This window comes from Ixodes scapularis, unplaced genomic scaffold, assembly GCF_016920785.2.
Source record: "Ixodes scapularis isolate PalLabHiFi unplaced genomic scaffold, ASM1692078v2 PGA_scaffold6__148_contigs__length_123643588, whole genome shotgun sequence".
NCBI classification, from domain to species: domain Eukaryota; kingdom Metazoa; phylum Arthropoda; class Arachnida; order Ixodida; family Ixodidae; genus Ixodes; species Ixodes scapularis.
The window spans coordinates 5,566,621-5,582,613 of record NW_024609881.1 but is presented as its reverse complement, the minus strand read 5'-3'; positions in this window follow the sequence as shown (position 1 = coordinate 5,582,613).

Below are 15,993 nucleotides of genomic sequence, written 5' to 3'. Positions count from 1 at the left end.
CATGAGAAAACATTACATACTCTAGAAGTTTGGATGGGATAGAAGTTAACGATATAGGTCTGTAGTTAGAGGGTAAGGATCGATCACCGTCCTTGAAGACCGGTATGACTTTTCCTACCTTCCAGTCCGGAGGAAGACGACCCTCTGCCAATGACTGGGTATATTGTCACGGGTGGTGACCAAAAAAACAATAGATAAACAGGAATAAATAAACGTTTAATAGTGGCGACCCTGTGCCAAAAATGAAAGAGTACAGAGAATAATAACACAGCGTCGCGGGCGTCGAAGTCGGCGAAACCGCAGGATCGAGCGCTTGAGCGAGACTGCATGCAGATCGCCACGCGGAGCCCTTATGTACACGTGTGGGCTTCTGGAATAATCGGCGTAGAAGGTTCCGCGTGTAGAACCATACTGACCTCGAGCAAGCCCAACATGCTTCTCGAATTTACCAGAACATTACTTTACATAGTCAACAAAAATGCGCCTCCGCGGCCAGGAATCGAACCCTGGCTTTCAGCGTGGAAAACAAGCGCTATAACCGTTAGGCTAGGCGCGCGCTGCCTACTTGGCCAGCTGCGCGCGCGGCATTACTCCGCCCTTTAAAAAGTGCATCGTCCCGATGCAACCCAAAAACAAAAGAAAACGAATAAAAAGAACGGTAAACTAAAGAGTCATTTGGAACACACAAGGTCCACAGTCCTATCGAGCGTAGTACGGCTTCAATCGCACGACGTGAACGACTTCCGGTCGTGGAGACCGGCGTGACGAAGTCCGTGTTCCGTCGGGCATCACCTCGTAGTTCAGATCCCCGAGTCGACGAAGCACTTTGCAGGGTCCAAAGTAACGTTTCAGGAGTTTCTCGCTGAGACCGCGGTGGTGAATCGGTGTCCACACCCACACCCTGTCCCCGTGCTGGAAGTGGACGTCCCGACGACGAAGGTTGTAGCGGCCAGTGTCGACGCGTTGTTGGGCTTTAATCCGGAGTCTGGCGAGCTGACGGACTTCCTCTGCCCTTTGGGCAACCACCTGGACGTCGTCGCTTGCGTCGACAGCCGGTTCGTGGGGTAACATAGCGTCCAGCATTGTCGTTACCTTGCGCCCATGCACCAGTTGAAAGGGTGTCACTCCGGTGGTCTCTTGTACGGTCGTGTTGTAGGCAAATGTGACGTACGGCAACACCTCGTCCCATGTCTTGTGCTCCACGTCGACGTACATGGAGATCATGTCGACGATGGTCTTGTTGAGTCTCTCCGTTAGCCCGTTGGTCTGCGTGTGGTACGCCGTGGTGCGACGATGGCTGGTGTGGCTGAGACGAAGGACTTCTTGCGTCAACTGGGCCATGAATGATGACCCACGGTCTGAGATCAGGACTTCGGGAGCGCTGTGCCGAAGGACGATGGTCTCGATGAAAAACTTCGCGACTTGAACAGCCGTTCCTGATGGAAGGGCTTTTGTCTCGGCGTACCGCGTGAGGTAATTGGTTGCGACGATGATCCATCGGTTTCCTTGTGTCGACGGTGGGAAAGGTCCGAGTAGATCCATACCGATTTGCATGAATGGGGCAGATGGCGGCGCAATAGGCTGAAGAAGTCCTGCCGGTCTCGTCTGTGGCTTCTTCCGTCGTTGACACTCGTGGCAAGATCGGGTGTAGTGGTGCACTGCCTTCGCAAGCTTGGGCCAGTAGTACTTTTCGCGTATCCTGGCAAGAGTCCTGCTGTAACCAAGGTGTCCAGCCGTCGGGTCATCGTGGCAGGCTTGAAAAATTTCTTCTCGAAGACTGGAAGGGACCACCAACAGCCACGCCGTGTTGTTGTCGCTGAAGTTTTCCTTGTTGAGCACATCTCGTCGGAGGGAGAAGGTTGACAGTGTTCGTGCAAAACCGCGAGGAACGACGCTTCTTTGTCCCTCTAGGTGCTCGATGAGTGCTCGCAGCTCAGGGCCGTCTCGTTGGAGTGCTGCCATGTCGCTGACATCCAGAGCGCCGAGGAAGCACTCATCGTCGTCCTCTTTGGTGCAGGCAGGAGCGACCTCGACTGGGGCCCTTGACAGGCATTCGGCGTCATTGTGCTTCCGGCGGGACTTGTACACAACGGTCATGTCGAACTCTTGCAGTCGGAGGTTCCACCGGGCGAGGCGTCCGGAGGGGTCTTTCAGATTCGCGAGCCAGCAGAGCGAGTGATGGTCCGTGATTACGCAAAAAGGACTTCCATACAGGTATGGGCGAAACTTTGTTATTGCCCAGACGACAGCAAGGCACTCCTTTTCAGTTGTAGAGCAGTTCCTCTCCGCCTTAGGCAGCGTCCGACTCGCGTATGCAATGACTCGCTCTGCCCCGTCCTGCCTTTGAACTAGCACCGCGCCAAGCCCGGTGTTACTGGCGTCCGTGTGGATCTCTGTATCAGCGAACTGGTCAAAATGGCCAAGAATCGGGGGCGTCTGGAGTCTTCGTTTCAGCTCATCGAATGACCGCTCGTGTTCGTCTGTCCATTCAAACTTTACGGCGTCCTTCGTGAGGTCCGTCAGCGGTGCGGACAGCTTGGCGAAGTACGAACAAGTCGTCTGTAGTAGGCACAAAGTCCGAGGAATCTTCTCACGGCCTTCTTGTCAGACGGCGGCGTAAATGCAGCTACGGCGCTGGTGTTCTCAGGGTCAGGGAGAACACCTTTGTTGCTCACGACGTGGCCAAGGAACTTAAGTTCACCATAGGCGAATCGACACTACGTTGGCTTGAGTGACAGGCCGGCGGTCTTGATGGCTTGAAGCACGGCTCGAAGTCGTTTCAGGTGCTCGTTGAAATCTCGTGAAAATACCACGACGTCGTCGAGGTAGACGAGGCAGCTCTGCCATTTCAGACCTGCCAGCACGGTGTCCATGACACGCTGGAAGGTGGCTGGCGCTGTACAAAGCCCGAACGGCATTACTTTGAATTCGTACAGTCCGTCGGGAGTGACGAAGGCAGTTTTCTCCCGGTCGCGTTCGTCGACTTCAATCTGCCAGTAGCCACTCTTCAGGTCCATTGACGAAAAATATCGGGAGTGGCGCAGTCGGTCTAACGTATCGTCGATGCGGGGGAGCGGATAGACGTCCTTCTTTGTCACAGCGTTAAGTCGACGATAGTCCACGCAGAACCGCAGGGTTCCGTCCTTCTTCTTTACAAGGACGACTGGGGACGCCCATGGACTTCTGGAGGGTTGAATGATGTCGTCGTCGAGCATTTCTTGGACTTGATCCTGAATCACCTTCCTTTCCTTTAAGGAGACTCGATACGGCGACTGGTGGACAGGGAGCGCGTCGTCGTCGGTAATATTGCGATGTTTCGCCATTGGTGTTTGGCGAACTTTCGACGACGTGGCAAGACAGTCACTGTATTCGGCGTGGAGATCAACCAGTTGCCGGCGCTTAAAAGCTGGGAGCTCGGGGTCGATGTCGATCGGCGGCGGCGGCGTGCTGTTCTGCTGTGACGACGAGGTTTCTTCGGAGATTGCGGTGACCACGGCTGGCGCCTGAAGCTCCTCAATGTGGCCCACGGTGGTACCCTTCGTTAGGTGCTGCGGCTCCTCTCGGAAGTTTGTCACAAGAACCGTTGTACGTCCTTCTTGGAGATCCGTTACGCCTCGTGCGACGCCAATTCCTTTCTCAAGGAGCAGTTGGACGCTGCCTTCCAGAAGAGCTTCACCGTGCATGGCTGCGTCCGTTATGACGGTGACGAAAACACTCGACCGCGGCGGTAAGTTCACATGGTCGGCGATAACTAGGATCGCGGTTGACGTTGTGGTCTCCACCGGCGGTAAAACAGGCTTTCGCAGCGTCAGCTGGTTGGCCCCGAGGTCGATGACGGCACCAGACTCGCAGAGAAAGTCCATTCCGAGGATAACGTCCCTCGAACAGTCTTGCAGAACGACGAACTTCACAGGGCACGTCTCACCGTGGATCTCGACGCGAGCGGTGCATCCCCCGACTGGTGTGATGAGGTGCCCTCCGGCGGTTCGTATTTGTGGTCCATCCCACGGCGTGGTGACTTTTCGAAGGCGGCGGGAGAGCCTCCCACTCAAGACCGAGTAGTCTGCTCCGGTGTCCACGAGTGCTGATGCGTCGTGGCCGTCAATGACGATGTTTAGGTTATTGGACACTGCTGCAGGAGCGTCGTTTCGGTCTCTGGTAGCGTTCGAGTGGGGGCCCTCCGACGTTCGTGGAGGATCTTGGCGTCGGTCGTCTTCGGCAACTCCACCTCCAGGGGTTGCCGCGCCTAGTTTCCCCGGTGTGGAGCTAGGGGCGACAAGCTTTCACGTCGGGGTCGGTGCATCGGCGAAGCTGGACGTCGTGGCGAAGGCGACCGGGACTCTCGGGGGGACGCAGGCTCGGGGGACTGAGGTCGTCGCAGGTACTCGTCGATTTCCTGAGGGCGTTCACCATAACGGGGGCGTGGGTCATTCGGGTGGAACCCCCGCAGCCCGAGTCGTCGGTATGGGCATTGGCGGTAGGTGTGGTTCGCTTCCCCGCAATGGAAGCACAAAGGGCGTCGGTCGGGCGTTCGCCACACGTCGGTCTTCCGAGGTGCGGGGGGCTCTTGAGCGGCGTACTGGACCCGGTCGTCGTGGCGTCGGTCGAGCTGCGGCGCTGGAGACTGACGTCGGGGTGGCCCGACATAGGTGCGACGAGGAGGCGGTGGCCGTCGGGCCACTGAGGCGTAACTCAACGTCATTGGTACCGGAGCGGTGCTGACGAGAACCTCAGGCTGCAGCGCTTGCTGGACTTCTTCCCTGACAATCTCGGCGATTGAGGGCGAAGCTGGGCTTGCGGCGGCAGGTAGAAGGTATTGCAGAAGGGTTTGGATTTGGGCTAGTTGGTTGAACATGTTTAGAGGTTAAAAGCGCTAAAAACGACGGACGAGTTGGAGAGACACACACCACAGAGCGCTGTGTCTCTCTCCTATTCGTCCGTCGTTTTTAGCGCTTTTAACCCCTAAAGATGTGTGTCTCTCCTACTCGTCCATCGTTTTTAGCGCTTTTAACCCCTAAAAGCGCTCTGTGGTGTGTGTCTCTCCTACTCGTCCGTCGTTTTTAGCGCTTTTAACCCCTAGGCAGGTAGAAGCTTTTTAATCTCCTCCCGGACGACATCTCGGATTATCTCGCAGATGTCCGTGGTGTTGCTGCCAGAAGACGAAAAGGCTACGACGCCGGGAACTCGGTGGTAGTGGACGGCTCATGCTTGAAGGGCACGTTCGATGTTGGTGGCCTCCGTCATGAAGCCTTCGACGGTGGTAGGCGGGCTCCGCACAAGACCACCGAAAATGTTTTCTTTCACGCTGCGCGTCAAGACTCTGAGCTTTTTTGCTTCGGTGGCTTCAGGATCGGCGCGGTTGCTGAGTCGTAGGACATCTTCCACGAAGCTAACGAAGCTCTCGTTGGGGCCTTGGATCCTCGCTTGAAGAAGCTCTTCTGCGCGTTCTTTTCGTTGCTGGTTGGTGAATGTTCTTCGCAACTCAGCCTTGAGTTGCTCCCAGGAGTTGATCGATGCTTCATGGTTCTCGAACCAGTTCCGGGCGGTTGCTTCCAAGGCGAAGTAAGCATTCTGCAAGCACTGTTCCGGTGTCCACCCGTTATGACGGGCCACTCGTTCATACTGTTGGACCCAGTCGTCGATGTCTTCGTGGCTTTCGCCGTGGAAGGGAGCCGGTGTCCGAGGAGCGACGGGTAGGTAGACGACGGCAGGAGCGGCGGGGGTCTGCGACTGGTTGGCCATCGGCGTCTTCTTCGGCTTGGGCTTGTCCAGCTGCAAACCGTACTCCGGATCCTCTCCCTTGGTGCGGCGGCTGGTCCGAGTTTCAGGTTCCGCGCTGAGTGGTCTACTCACCGAGCCGGGAATCGGACTTGCACTGCGGGCCCTGGGTGGGGAACGCTGCACGGGCATGCGGTACCCCGCACCTCCACCAAAATGTCACGGGTGGTGACCAAAAAAAGAATAGATAAACAGGAATAAATAAACGTTTAATGGTGGCGAACTTGTGCCAAAAATAAAAGAGTACAAAGAATAATAACAGAGCGTCGCGGGCGTCGAGGTCGGCGATCGAGCTTGGGCGAGACTGAATGCAGATCGCCACGCGGAGCCCTTATGTACACGTGTGGGCTTCTGGAATAATCGGCGTAGAAGGTTCGGCATGTAGAACCATTCTGACCTCGAACAAGCCCAACATGCTTCTCGATTGTACCAGAACATTACTTTACATAGTCAACAAAAATGCGCCTCCGCGGCCAGGAATCGAACCCTTGCTTTCAGCGTGGAAAGCAAGCGCGATAACCGTTAGGCTACGCGCGCGCTGCCTACTTGGTCAGCTGCGCGCGCGGCAATATAAGAGCGTGAGGTACTCGCTTGATATGTCTTTTGTGTTTATGAGGATTTTTGAAGAAATGTTGTCAGGTTCGGGGGATGATGAAACTTTGAGGCGATCTATAAGTCCGGCTACGCCGTCAGGGGAGATTATAATAGGTGCCATGGTGTTATAAGGAGCTGGTGGGACAGTAGGGATGTTCAAAGGGTTCTCGCAAGTAAGAACAGAAGCAAAGTACTCATTCATCACTGAAGGGCAGGAAGCTTCAAGGACAGGGCAGCCGTTGGGATCAATCAAACAAATAGACCGGGAGTGGTCGCTTGGAGAAATAACGGTCCAGAATTTTTTGGGGTTTGTTTGCATGAGGGTGGGTAGGTCTCTATTGATATATTTGTTTTTTGCCACTTTAATCTGGCGGGTATACGTTTTAAGGCAATCATAGTCGGAATCCTATGATATTGGAGACTGGTTCTGTTTAGCTTTTCTGAAAATACGTTTTTTCTTGTTCCCCAGAGACCTAATAACATTGTTGAACCAAGGATTACAGGCGTCACTGTGAACACGAATCAATGGCGCAAAACGCTCCATAAGATCATACAGTTTGTTCCTAAACAACAACCAGTTGGAGTCGACCGTCTTTGTGGAGTGTCCGGCAAGAAATTGTGCGTAATATGCGATCAGTTCTCGATTTATTTCCGCGTAGTCGGCCCTGTTGAAATCATGAATCATTTTTGAAACTTGGGTTTTCACAGTTTTGGGCTGTGTTAGGGTGACTTGCAATAACTTATGGTCGCTGAAACCTTTGCTATAGTCAATAGAGCAAACCAAATCGGGTGACGATGACAAAACAAGATCCCGGATATTGTCTAGTCGAGTCGGGGAATCGACCATTTGTGTTAGGTTGAAAGTTAAACATAATTCGAGAAATTTCCGCGATTCACTAGGGCCCCGAAACGAGAGACTCGACCAGCATATACCCGAAGAATTGAAATCACCAAACATTAAAAAGTTGGCATGAGGAAAGCGGTTGATTATCTCTAGCAAGGAAAAGTGCAGTATAGTAGTGAAATTACCATCACTACTGGGTGGTCTGTAACATGCTATAAGTACAAGTTTGCTATACGCCGAGCAAATACAAACACAAACGAGTTCAAGGTCATGAGACGCATGTACCACAAAAGATGAAATGTGCTTCTTAATTGCAATGAGGACGCCACCACCGCGTTGTTGCGTTCTGTCGCATCTGAAGACCGAAAAATCTAAGTGACGGGGGAACAGTTCGTCACCCCGAACATAAGCGAGAGCAAAGTTTCAGTAAGAACGACTATATCCGAGTCACTATCTTCACAGTAAGCGCTTAACACGTCCCTCTTTTGTACGAGGCTGCGTATGTTCGTAAATAGAACCGAGGAACCGGAAATGGATTTTATTTTGTTTGACTTTGAAGATGTTGCCAAACTGCGGTGACTTGATTTCGGACGGAGTCAGGCACGAGCCTCCATAACTGAATCAGTCGCGGCATCGTAAATGGAACACTTGCCGGCCATATGCAATTTGTTAAAACGGATTTCAAAGGGCACATTTTGGGGCTGGGCGTGCAGAAAGAGCTTAGAGCGAGCCAAACGGACGGCTTCGGACAGGTCCTCCCGTACAGCAAAGTCACTGCCCTTTAGCTTAGAACCAGAGCCCAGTATGCTCTCCTTATCCTTGAAATGTAGGAATTTCACAATAATTGGTCGATTCTTGTTTTGGGAAAAGCGCCCCAGCCTATGAGACCGCTCAATATTCGAGGGATCGAGTTCAATGCCAAGATGCTGTAAACAGAAGTCAACCACCTTTTTTTTCTGATTGGGACCAATTTTCAGATAGCGAGTCAGGTATACCGAAAAACAGGAGATTAGAGCGTCGAAGCCTGTTTTCTGCGTCGTCACATCAGGCCCTGATGTCACTGAGCTCTGCTGGGATTGTGCCATGGTCTGTGACAAGAGTAGACTGGGCTTGAGGAAGATTGGCCGAGGCAAGATTTTGTTCGAGAGTGGTAACTCTCTCCATTAGCTCTTTGACGCGTGAGTCAGTAGTGTTCTGCTCGGTCCGAAGGGTTTAGATAGCGGTAAGCATAATTGCCTGGCCAACGTCGATTCTCGTAATCGCTTCTAAAATAAGATCTAATTGAGAGGCATCGACAGGGCCTGGGTTCGTCTCGACGTCTCCAGACAAAATGAGAAGCATGTGCAGTAAAGGGACGTAGTTCAAAGCAAAAATGTGCATGGCAGTACGGAATCTTTTGTAAAACACAAAAAAGTCGTCGGGGCACGACATGACTAAACGGCAATTATTGTCGCTACGACAGCAGGTAGGATCAAAGTAATAGCTAACCTGGATGATTGCGCATCGAACTTTCTCTGACGATGTCGTGCCCCGACTGGCCTTCAGAAGGGGCGTGCTTTTGTAGATGTAGATTCGGGGGAGGTGTGTCAGGACTCAGGCGCTGTTCCGTGTTGCCAGACGATGGTGGTTCTTCGTTCCACTTGTGGCGGAAAGGTCAGTACCGTTCCGCGCAGGGGTAAGGAAGCCAGCTTGATTTGAAGCTGCTGGGTGTCATCCGTGAAGTGGCGCTCCAATAGCCATCGGGTGCGTGCGGCTGACAGAGCAACAGCCAGGAAAACCTGGATGAAGAGACGGGTTTGCATCGAAGTTTCTCTGACTATGTCGTGCCCCCGAATACCAGAACATTACTTTACAGAGTCAACAAAAATGTGCCTCCGCGGCCAGGAATCGAACCCTGGCTTTCAGCGTGGAAAGCAAGCGCGATAACCGTTAGGCCACGCGCGCGCTGCCTACTTGGCCAGCTGCGCGCGCGGCAATAGTGCTTAGAGTAATACACTTCTATCAGTATGCTGCTGGAAGAGCTCTGGGGATCAACACGGACCACAAGCCCCTGATAGGCATCCTCAACTCAGACAGGCAGATGCCACTGGTACTTTCCCCGAGAACGCTACGCTGGTGTCTGCATCTCCACAGCTAGGACTACAAGTTGGCCTACCGGCCTGGTGAGCTTCACCGGAATCCAGATGCACTGAGCTGTTTTCCACTGCCCAGCGACGTGGACGAACCGCACGTTTAGCAGACACTCTCATGGTCGAGGCTATTGAGAGGTCAACCCTTGCAGCAAAGAACGCGGCACATCTCACGTTAAGAGAACCTCTGCTGTCGAAGGTCTACCAAGCCGTTCAGTCCGGAAGCTCCAAACGCTTGACCGAAGGACAGTACGCCACCTATGCGAGTATAATTAACGAAATGTCTACTCACAAGGGATGCGTCTTATCGAGATCACGAGTGGTTGTTCGAAAGGAGGCACAACCTGCTGCCATGAAACTCCTGCACGCTGATAACCCAGAAGTAACAGTCATGAAACGCTTTGCACGAAGTCACCCTTGGTAACCTGACCTTGGAAAAGACATTGAAAAGTGGGTCCAGCTCTGTGCACTATGTCAACAGCAAGTACGAGCTTCTATTTCAACACCAGGTTCAACTTGGCAGCGTCCTCAGGAACTGTGGATTCTCTTCCACATGGATTTCGCCGGCCCTTTTGAGGGAAAATGCTACTCCTCGTTGTCGGCGCATATTCGAAATGGCTGGAAGTCCGGGTCTGCTTGTCTGCGACCGCTACTGTCGTCATCGACACACTACATGCAATGTTTTCACTCGTTTGCAGCGACAATGGCATACATTTCGTTTCAAAGGGCACACTTCGGCCGGTTCGTGAAGGCTAACGGCATTTGACATATAATAAGCGCTCCTTATCATCCGGCTGCGAATGGACTAGACAAAAAAATGATTCGGGAGACCAAGGAATTACTGCGTAAGATTTCCGAAGGAAGTAAAATCTCACAACTGACGTTTGACGAGATTTCTGTTTAGACAAAGCACCATACCGGGAAGGCGACAGAACAGCACACGACAAAACAGCACGCGACAAAACAGCACGGTCAAAACAGCACGCGTCAAAACAGCACAGCGTCAAAACAGCGCGGCGACAAAACAGCACGCGTCTAAATAGCACGCGATAAAACAGCACGGCGTCAAAACGGCACAGCGACAGACGAGCACGTGCCAAAACAGCACGGCGTCAAAACAACACGACAAAACAGCACACATGTAAAAAGGCTGTAATAGGTAGCGTTTTATGAAAACAAAACAGAACGTAAAGAAAAAGGGTTGGACATTGCATGGCATTATTTAACAGCTAGTGGAGAAACAATAAAAAAAAAGTGCGCTGGCGGCGATGGGATCGCACTCAAGTCAGTGTCCCGAGTGCTGCTCCTTTGTGATTGCTAAAAACAAATAAAGTTCGCAGTAGCTACTACTACTTAACTATGCTAATCTCTGAAGAGATTGGGCACTTAGAGGGGATACCTTCGCGTCAAAGTTGGCTGCGTTGTCTGGTTTTTTTTAAGTATCAGGGAAAGAGGAAAAGTTATTGGTAAAAAGATATCCATAAGTTCAAGTTATGAACTGCCTGGTTTGTGGCGATCCGGTGAGTTTCCGTAGTACTCCTCGTTCTGTAACTACCACCTAAGCGTAGAACGTCCACCCCCCCCCCCCCTCAAAAAAAAAAAAAAAAAGCGGGAGATGCATTGATTACAGATGCATTGATAAAAACGGTAAGATGACTTTAATGTGGAGCGTATTCAAGGAGTTCCATGGGCACCGATTCTCCGGGGTACATTCGCCGTGAATAAAATCTCGAAACACGCGGCTGGAGCTTGCAGACGAGAAGTTGTACGTTTTGAGTTAAATTCACAAATTATCGCCGACGAAAGCCTTGATCGAGTGGAAGCCGGTGAAGCAGTAACATGCCGCAGCCTCAATGCTGTGGTCTTACACGGCAGCGTCGGCTGGAATACACCGTTGCCGCACAAGCTTTCTGTTTTTTTTTTTTTTTTTTCTTTTAACAACTCACGACAGCACATCGCCGTGCGATTGAATTATTTATTGTAGACGATTCCACCGGCAAACTTGCACGTCAAAATGAGCAGAACTGCTCGAAAAAATTGCGATGGCTTAGCTCGGCTATGCCAGGATGTACGTAGCGTGAGCTTATGCGCACAAAATGAGAGGCGCTATCAAGCGGCTCCGGTGCAGCGTCAGACTTGGCTACTGCGCAACGGAGGCGCACAGCTGGGCACGCGGTGGCGCCAGTGCGCCTGCCGCGGCTATGACGTCACTCCTCTGGAATGCGCAGACCGGCGAGGCGGGCGCGGCGGCGGCGGCTCCGGCGCGCCAGCTGTGCGCCGTGTGACGTCACTGCTATTCGCGCATGCGCAGCACGTAGCACGGCTCATTATGCGAGCCACGCGAAACTGCTCAAGCTCGGCCAGTGTAGCTCAAGCTACAAACTAGCCAGAATAAGCACCAGCGGGGACTTCGGTACTGCCCAGGGAACCCTCATGCGCGCATCGAGTATTCTCCCCACTCCGAACTTTATTGACTCCAAACTGGAGTCAATAAAGTTGAATTGAATTGAGCTTGCTTCCAAAAGAACAGATTCGAAAAATTGCCGTCGACGAGGTTGGCTTTCGACGAATTGTCCTAGAACCTCAATTCCTTTATGGTGCCGTATTTGAGACGTGCATTTTAGAGCGCAGCTCTTAGGGGCCCGTTTCCAGCCTGAGCGGCGTCGCCGTTGGCGTCGCCGTCGGCGTCGCCGTCGCCGTCGCCGTCGGCGTCGGCGTCGGCGTCGGCGTCGGCGTAACCGCGCCCCTCCCTCTCCTCCTCCTCCCTCTCCTTCTCCCCCTCCTCCTCCCCTCCTCCTCCTCCCCCTTCTCCCCTCCCCTCCTCCTCCTCCCCCTCTTCCTCCTCCCCCTCCTCCCCCTCCTTCTCCTCCTCCTCCCCTCATTGTCCGGCTTGAGTGGCAAGGAGGAAAGCAGTGCGAAGGTGGAGGAGGGGGAGGAGAGACGAGGAGCCGGAGGCGAGGGGGGGGAGGAGCTTGAAGGACGAGGAGGTGGTAAAGGAGAGGGAGTGGGAGCGGGAGGCGAGGAGGACTAGCAGGCATGATCACGAGGGAGGAGGAGGAATATACCCTCCACTCCTCCTCCTCAAGAGCTGCGCTCCAATTCGGCGTTACAGGAAGTTGTAAACGGCTTTCACTTTTTTAACTTCAAACACTATGTTTAGGGTTCAGCGTTTTCGGGTTAACCGAATATAACCGGTAAACGTACGCCGAATTCATTTTTCCAAATTCGGTCTTAACTGAAAAAGTTCAGTATTGTCCAGGGTGTTTGAAGTGGTGTGTGTGTGTGTGTGTGGGGGGGGGGGGGGGGGGAGAATGTGACTCATAACCAGGGTTTCGTGTTACCCGCCGGTAAAAGTTTCGTCTATTCGGATTTTTCTGATAAACTCTGAATTTTTATGTGCCAATCCCCTCCCCCCCGCATACACACACACATATATTTTACAATTAAAGGTTTAATCAGCGCGTAGAGTAAATCGTACTGGGAAAATGCCACCACACATATCTTTCAAATTTTGGTTAGGACAACAGATCATTGTACTATCGGGTCAAGACAAAAGTCACTGTTTGTTTCCGGTTTGGGTCATACTATTTGTGCCTGAGAGGAAGGAGAGGTTGTGTGTTTGTAACCTTGAAAGCTATGGACCATAGAAATTATATAAAGTGGGGAAGAGGACAGATGAAACTTTTCTATTTCATCCTTTTCCACTCTGCCTCTTGCGGCCGCGCGGTAAGTTGATGGAATAGCATGGAATGAATACAGGCTTCCCAGCAACTACCTCCAGTTGGATATTGATTTTAAAATCTCGACATTTATTGAAATAGCACTTGTGTGCCACTTTTGTTCTAGGACAAATTAGTATTGCCAGTAGTAATGGCACCAACGCCAAATCCAACTGAAGAAAATATTGATACATTCGCGTTTTTGTTTTCTTTTTTGCCCAGCATACGTTTACATATGGATACTATTGTTTATTTTTAATAAGAAACACTCCGAAATTGAGCTCCGAATTTCGGAGAATTCGGAATCAAACAAAAATAAACTCCGATAAACACCCTCCGAACTTGACGAAAACTAAACTCCGAAAACACGGAACCCTACTCATTACTGACCTTAAGACCACTTCCTTTCGAAGTTTTCAGCTTGTCTGCGAGATCGGTTCAACTTTCAACAAAAGCTCCGGGGGCGCAGGGGTCTTCAGGACGAAATCTGGGTTTTTCACCTGATAGGGATTTGTACAGAATTTTTTGTTAAAAGAAGAGACTTTAATCGTGAAATCAAACAAACGGAAATCAAGAGCGTCTGTAAATTCCGCGCATTGTTTAACACCCCTAGCTTCTGTCTACTAGAGGAAGGCATAAATACGAGCGTTTTATTGTCATTTCTGCCGTCGGTGCGAATTTATCACCTCTCGCAGTCGTGAAAATGGGGGAACGCGGACCGAGTAGAATGCTTGCTAATTTTTTCATTTTGATATTTGCCTCTCCGACCGAAGTGGTACTGAAGCTCATGCTCGTCCTGTGTATAAATACGAGCACACGACGATAATGTCAGATCACGATAAGGCCCCAGTGCATCTTACAGAAAAGGTCGCGTCGATTGCCAAAGAGGTCAACAAATAAGAAGACCAGTACCTGGAACTCAATATACATTTTACACAAACGCTTTTAATTATTGCATTTTCGTCAATAAACCTAATATAACTCAGAAGTTTATCAGTCTACAAATATTGACCGCAATAAACCGAAAACTTATGTTTGCAATAAAAACCGAAAAAAAGTGCGCGGAATTTCAAATAATACAAACCGAAAACGCCGAACTCATTGTCAATGTCATGTTTTGACGCTGTGCTATTTTGTCGCTGTGCTGTTTGACGTCGTGCTGTTTTGACACCGTGCTGTTTTGGCACGTGCTCTTCTGTCGCTGTACCGTTTTGACGCTGTGCTGTTTTGTCGCGTGCTATTTCGACGCGTGCTGTTTTGACCGTGCTGTTTTGTCGCTGGCTGTTATGTCGTGTGCTGTTCTGTCATGGTGCCCACCATACCAAGCTCAACTGGGGAAACTCCAGCAGAGTTGATGTTTGGACGAAACCTGTCGTCTCCGCTGGGCAGCATCCACCCGCGGAGTAAAGAAGATACCGAAGAGTGTAAAGACGCGAAGTTTCAAAAGTCACAGCCCGTCATCATCAAGGGTTTTGCAGGACAGTCAAAGTGGATCGAAGCAAAGGTACTCCACCCAGGTGGTGCACGAAAGCACCCCATGTCAAAAACCCCGTGCCGAATACCCCGCGGCAAACACCCCGTCCTCTTGACCCCACTTTCAAAAGCCCCAGTTTTAGAAGCCCATGACGCGAATTTCCCGTGTCAGTTGGCGGGTCCTCAACGTGGCGGCGGGGAATTCTGCTTTTAACTAAGAGACAGTGTGCACGCGAGCTTGTTTAACGTAATCATGAGGTACCCACGACTCAAGTAATGAATAAATGAATAAAGCTTCCGTTCTTCAGGTGTGTACTAAACACATTCACGTCTTGCGACGTTAGAAGTGAAAATACGCAGACAATATCACTCACTGGCGAAACATTTGAAGTTCCTGCTATTATCATTAGGAATTGAACCGAAGCTTTCGTCGACTCTGAAGCACGCGCGGATTCACATCTCCGACGAAGTGGGTTCTGTCAAAACAGTTAAACCGTTGCTCATGGCGTTATATTTATCACAGCACCAAACACCATTCCCACTCTTCTTACGTCGTTCTAAAAATATATGTGTAGTTATCTAGGTAGATAAAGTTCATAACTCTGCGTCTGAGTACCTCTCTATGACAGCTGAGTTCATCGCAGGTGATGCAGATTTATGACTTTGGCCACTTGTACGTCATTTTAAGTTTTTCGGCAATTAAATCTAACCTTATTTTGTTTTTTCTTTCAATTACAAGACCCTTAGTACGCGCTCAACAGATAAAGTTGAGACATGGAACAATGCTGGTTGAAACGCGAAGAGGGGGGTATGAGGCAGTGAGCACCGGGGAATACGGGACGGGGTAATTGAACGCAGGGTTTTCGAAACGCGGGGCTACTGAGGCGGCGCTTTTGCGACAGGAATTCTGCACGCGGGGCAATCGTGCTACGCCCCTCCACCCCGCAGGAAACGCCTGTGAAAGCAAGTGTTCGGAGAGTGGTGTCTCCACGGACCCCTAGCCACGCAGATTCGCCCGCCCACGTCTGGGTGTGCGTGGCTTTCCCGAGTCATTGGAAAAGGGCATCCTGGTGGTTGAGTCGAGCCCGAAGTAGGTTTGGACACTTCGGGGCCCCCTCGGGTGAGGCAATATACCACTTCAGCCCCCGCTTCTCATAGGCTGAGTCCTGGTAAGGCCCGCCCAGGAAGATTCAGTCTAGTCGCCTTTTCTTCTTTCCCCTACAATCGTTCACTTTTACCGTTCCTGTTTCTTTTACTTCTCTCTTATTTCTCTTGCTCCTTTTTCATCCACCTTTGGCGCCAACAGCTAACCTTGGGTGGCAATGGACTCCTGTCTTCACCTAAACTTGGGTATAGTTTCCCGAAAGCACTGTTAGAGGAATGTCTCGAACAAAGCCCCTTTTGTTATGATGCGTTACCTAACCCTTCTTTGGGCTCGGCGGTGGGCGGTGCACCG